The sequence below is a fragment of the Arvicola amphibius genome, chromosome 10 (genome assembly GCF_903992535.2).
Source record: "Arvicola amphibius chromosome 10, mArvAmp1.2, whole genome shotgun sequence".
NCBI classification, from domain to species: Eukaryota; Metazoa; Chordata; class Mammalia; order Rodentia; family Cricetidae; genus Arvicola; species Arvicola amphibius.
Genome location: NC_052056.1, coordinates 38,126,711 through 38,132,710, shown reverse-complemented (window position 1 = coordinate 38,132,710; position 6,000 = coordinate 38,126,711).

Sequence of the window (6,000 nt, the reverse complement as noted above, 5' to 3'; positions counted from 1 at the left end):
CCGCCTGCCTCTGCCTCCCGAGTGCTGGGATTAAAGGCGTGCGCCACCACCGCTCAGCTTGCAAAATGCATTTTAATACATAGCTTTTATATCTTTGTTACATGTTCCTTTATGTGTGTACTCTGAACCAGGTCTCCTAAAATATAAAAAAACATACTTACTGTTTAATGGGCTATTATTATACACATGGACCTTAAACACAATCCTGATGAAGACTTAGGGGAAAAGAGAAGTACAGACAAACCATCCACCATAAAAAATATGAAAGTAACCATGAGCCAAATACTGGTAGAAACTTTGATGTAAAAACCTACCGTGCTACTGTTTTAAACAGAGACTGTTTGTTTCCTGGCCACTCAGACCCGAATAATCACATGGACACTATATTAATTACAACATTGCTTATAAAAGCCAATAGCTTAAGCTTCTTATTAACTAACTCTTACATCTTAAATTAACCCATTTCTATTAATGGATGGCTCATCATGATACTGTGACCTACCAGTAAAGTTTTCTGGCATCTTTCTACTTCAGCAGCAACATGGCATCTCCCTGACTATGCCTTCTCTTTCTATATATCTCTGTTCAGATTTTCTACCTGGCTTATTCTGCTAAGCCATTGGCTGAAACAGTTTTATTCATCAACCAATAAAAGCAACACATATACAAAAGGACATCCCACATCATATAATCTCATTGATGTTTTTTGTTTTTGTTTTTTAAAGGCGGCCCTTATTCAAATAGCATGGCTGGTTTGTGTTGTAGCACTATCAAGATACAACTTAGAGGAGATGAAACTGGCAATTCAGCAGAGAGAAGGTAAGCCACACATCAAGGTTGCGACTTGGAACCTCCTTACTGATTATGGTAAAATGGCGAGAGAGGTAAAGAGGAAATGATTGAGCATAGAAGAGCAGAACATGAAGATTTAAATCTTCCCCACCAATATATATTAACAGCAACAACACAGAGCTCCTGTTTTGTCTTTAGAATGTATAAATCTTATGCCTTCTTGTAAGAGAGTGCCTGTGAAGGAAGCACAAAGAATTTGGCTCAACAATGGCAGATGCAGAGCAACGCCATCTTTCTTGTCAATTCCACAGAGCATCTTCAGTGTCTCTTCTAATCGAGGAAGGCACCATGGTTTGGTTTTGGGGGGTGGTTTTTTTTTTTATTTTTTGCCTTGAACCAACTCTGTACTGTGATTGTGTTCTCCAAAGCTTATGTATTAAAAACTTCTCAAATTGATTTCTTGATGATATTGTGGACGGAGGTTTTTTGGGAAGAGATTAGATGAGTTATTGAGAGTCTCCCACTCCCAACCCAGAATGACTGATCTGCATGATAATACGAGGACTGTGATGAACCTAGATTACAGCAGTCATCCAAAAAGAACATTATTTTCTTATTTACTCTTATTAGACTGGTAGCCCTGATTATACAGTGACTTTTTGAGAGAGACCTGAAGTCCTCCATTTCCATAGCTCTTGTCATGTGATGGCCTCAGAAAAAAGTGAGAAATAAATTTTTTTCTTATTCATCAAGTAGGAGTAGGGATGGGAATAGGAGGAATCAGGTGGGAGGGAGGATGGAGGGAGAGAGTACTGAGAGAGACAATTGGAATCTAGGGGTATCTCTGGGATGAGCTAGAAACCTAGAGCAATGGAAACTCCCATAAATCTATGAGGGTGACACTAGTTAAGACTCCTAGCAACAGGGGAATGGGAATGGACATCTCCTGTAACCAGGCAAGACTTCTAGCAGAAGACTTGGGGCATCAACCCGGCCATAAACCATTCGACTTACAATTTGTCCTGCCTACAAAATGTGCTGGGGTAAAGATGGTGCAGAAATTGTGAGAGTAGCCAGCTAACAACTGGCACAGCTGGAGACCCATACCCTGAGAGGGAATTTACCCATTGAAGGCCAGGACCCAGAGGCAGGATACCTCAGAGACATAGGATGAAACCAAACATGCCTGTGTTGTCAAAAGGACAAAACAGCAGACCACAGAATGAGAAAAGATCTTCAACAAGCCCACATCTGACAGAGGGCATTGGCAAAAACACTTCTTACCAGGGTAGGGGTGTAGGAATTGAAGAAATATAAGTAAAGAATATGAAGATACATAAAAATAATAAGACAGAAAACTAAGAAAGTATAGGAAGGGCATTCCAGTGACTGAAATCCTAAAATTTACCTGCATTTATTTTTCCACAGCTTTTATACCCACATAAACAGGGGTGTAAGGTAATAAAAGACTTTATTAACATGATACAAAAGGATAACTCACACAGTCAATGGTTTTATCATTCTGAGACATCAAATCATTAGCATTCTGTTGCCTAGGTAGCAAAGGTACTTTAGGTTACATATTCTGAAGAGGCCCTTCCCTAGGTGACTTCAAAGTTACTAAAGAAGGAATAGAAGTACATTTGCACATCCTGAACACCTGTCGGGATGATATGAACTTACTAGAATGAGCTGTCTTAATTTTAAAAGAACCAAGAAATCACCTCCTGAGTTAGAACATGCAACTATGCTTGTCAATCTCCAAACTCTCTGACCGTCAGGCAAGGTGGAAATGGGCCTACATTTTTGGCCTCCACACCCCATCCTGTGGTCCACTGGCAATGTCAGTTCTGTTTCTCCTCTACAGGGAGATTCATGCTCCACTCACCCCCACCCCATTTAAACCTTCCTTGTTACTTAGCTTCTCGGAATCTGTGGGTTGTAGCATGTTTCTTGTTTACTTTATGGCTAATATTCACTTATTAGTGAGTATATACCGTGTTTGTCTTTCTGGGTCTGGGTTACCATTCAGGATGATTTTTTTCCACTTCTACCCATTTGCCAGCAAATTCATGATGTCATTGCTTTTAATGCTCCATTGTGTAATGTACCACATTTTCTTTATTCATTCTTTGGTTGAGGGACATGTAGGTAGTTCTCAGTTCCTGGCTATTATGAACAAAGCTGCTATAAACATAGTTGTGCAAGTGTCTTTGTGGTATGGTGGTGCATCCTTTGAGTATATACCTAAGACTGATATAGCTGGATCTTGAGGTAGATTGATTCCCAATTTTCCAAGAAACCATTATATTGATTTTCAAAGTGACTGTACATGTTTGCACTCCACCAGCAGTGGAAGAGTATTCCCCTGACTCCACATCCTCTCCAGTATGTTACTTGTGTTTTTCATCTTAGCCATTCTGACTGGTATAAGATAGAATCTCAGTGTCACTTTGATTTGTATTTTTACTATGTTAAATCTACCTAACCAAGACCATGGGCGATCTTTCCATCTTCTTACATCTTCTTCAGTTTTTTTTTTTTCTTCAAACACTTGAAGTTCTGTCATACTGGTCTTTCACTTGCTTGGTTAGAGATACAACGGGGTATTTTATATTATTTGTGGCTATTGTGAAGGATGTTGTCTCCCTGATTTCTTTCTCAGCCCATTTATCATTTGTATATAGGAGAATTTCTGATTTTTTTTAGTTAATTTTGTATTCAACCATCTCTCTAAAGGTGTTTATCAGCTGTAGGAGCTCTCGGGCAGAATTTGGGGGGTAGCTTATATATACTATCATTTCATCTGTAAATAGCAATACTTTGATTTCATCCTTTCCAATTTCTTCTTTGAGTTCCTTAACTTGCCTTATTGCTCTAACTAAAACTTTAAGTACTATATTGAACAAATATGGAGAGAGTGGTGTAGTAGGACCCTACTTGTTTGTTCCCAACTGCCCAGACTCCTGAAATAACCACACAAAAACTGTAGACCCGTATTTCTACATGGTGTGACAGCCAAGCCATAAAGCCGTAGGCCCCACCTGAGGTGGTCACATAAACATCCAGACAGGCTGTCACCAACCTAACAAAGGGTCAGGATGTTGTTGCTTCTTTCTTTGTAATTTGGAGGATGCCTGATAGAGATGTTAATTCAAGCCTATGTGACAGATAGCATACAGAGCAGATAGGTAGATGCTGACCTGACAAAAAGCCATTCACCTAGTTACCTAGGAGACAGAATGCTAATGTATTTCCCCTAAGTTAAATTTTGGTATAAAGGCTGTTTGGAGAATAAAACGAGAGGAATTCTTCAGGATGTGAACTCAGGATATCATGAGGGATCTCTGAGAATCCCCCTCCTGATGAAACCATCTGAGTCATGTCTTTATTCCCATCTCCTCCACACTGGTCCAGAGAGAGATACTTTATGTTGGGGTCTGGTAGAGAAATAATTTATGGTCCAGACTATCACTGGACCCTGACAAAAAAAAAAAAACTCTATTAATTAAATCACTATTTGGCCCATTAGCTCTAGCTTGTTATTGGCTAACTCTTACATTTTAATTTAACCCATTTCTATTAATCTGTGTATTGCCACATGGCTGTGGTTTACCAGCAAGGTTCGGCTCGTCAGTTAATGGTGGTGTTACATGGTGTCTCTTGACTCTGCCTTCTTTCTCCCAGCATTCAGTTTAGTTTTCCCTGCCTACCTCTATTCTGCTCTGCACAGGCCCAAGACAGTTTCTTTATTAACCAACGGTATTCACAGCATACAGAGGGGAATCCCACATCACCTCCCCTTTTCTACTTAAATAAAAAGGATGGTTTTAACTTTAACATAGCAAGATTACAAACAACAAAGCAGGTATCAAGCAAGAATTACAGTTACAATATTTATATATACTTTATATTTTATCGTACCTAAAGAAAACTATAAGTACCTATTCCTCAACTCCATCAAAGATCTCAGAAAGATATAATATTACCTAAGTTAACAGGAAGTGCATTGTAAACAACTTCCAAATCTCTAGAATTGACAGACATCTCGCTTCCTGGACAGAGTGGACAGCCTTGTTTTGTCTCTGATTTTAGTGGGTTGCTTTAAGTTTCTCACCATTTAATTTGATGTTGGCTATCAGTTTGATATAGACTACCTTTATGTTTAGGTGTGTTCCTTGTATCCATGATCTTTCTAAGACTTTTATCATGAAGGGGTGCTGGACTTTGTCAAAGGCTCTTTTAGCATCTTACGAGATGATCATGGTTTTTTTTTTCAATTTGTTAATATGGTGGATTACATTGACAGATTTTCATCTGTTCAGTCATCCCTGCATTTCTGGGATAAAGCACACTTGATCATGAGATTCTATTTTTATCTCACTTTAGTCTGTCTCTATTCCTCTGTGTCTCTGTCTACCTCTCTTTCTCTGTGTGTCTCTCTGCCTCTGTGTCTCTTTCTCTCTCCAGATATATATTCATCTCACTTCTAGTCATACAAGTTATATTGAAATAAGAACTTTGCTTTGAGTGGTACTCTGCTTTTGTTATGGGTTTGTGGTCATCCACCAATTCACCAGTGTGACTCAGGTTTTAATTTTTGTAAAAACAGAAGGTGTTTATTTTAAAAATTGGCCAGGACCAGACCAGAGAGCACTTTGGTTAAGGCCCCAGCTATTGTTAGTTCAAGTATTTTAAAGGCAAAATCTACAACATTATAATTTTGGAGAGCCGAGTTAACTTGTATCCTGTCCAAGGGCATACCATGCTTGATTTTATAACAGATGTTCAGCAGTTACCTCAGTCATCCAAGCAAGCAAGAGAATGTTTCATACAAAACCTGAACTTAGAAGTTAGCTTATTGACATTGTAACCCATTATCTCATAAGAATATCTGAGGAAGTGAAAGATTTACAAAAATCAACAGTTTTTAAGAGTAGCCCAACTGCACCAAGAAGTCCTCCATCTTGGGCAAGTTAGCTGGCAGGATGATAGAGGAGTGTCTATGTGTAACTTTCATTGGTTAATAAAGAAACTGCCTTGGCCCTTTAATAGGACATAAAATTAGGTAGACGGAGTAGACAGAACAGAATTGTGGGAGAAAGAAAGCAGAGTCAGGCAGATGTCTCAGGCAGATGCCATGCCTCTCCTCTCTGAGAGAGATGCAGGTTAAGATCTCTCCTGGTAAGCCACCTCTTGTGGTGCTAC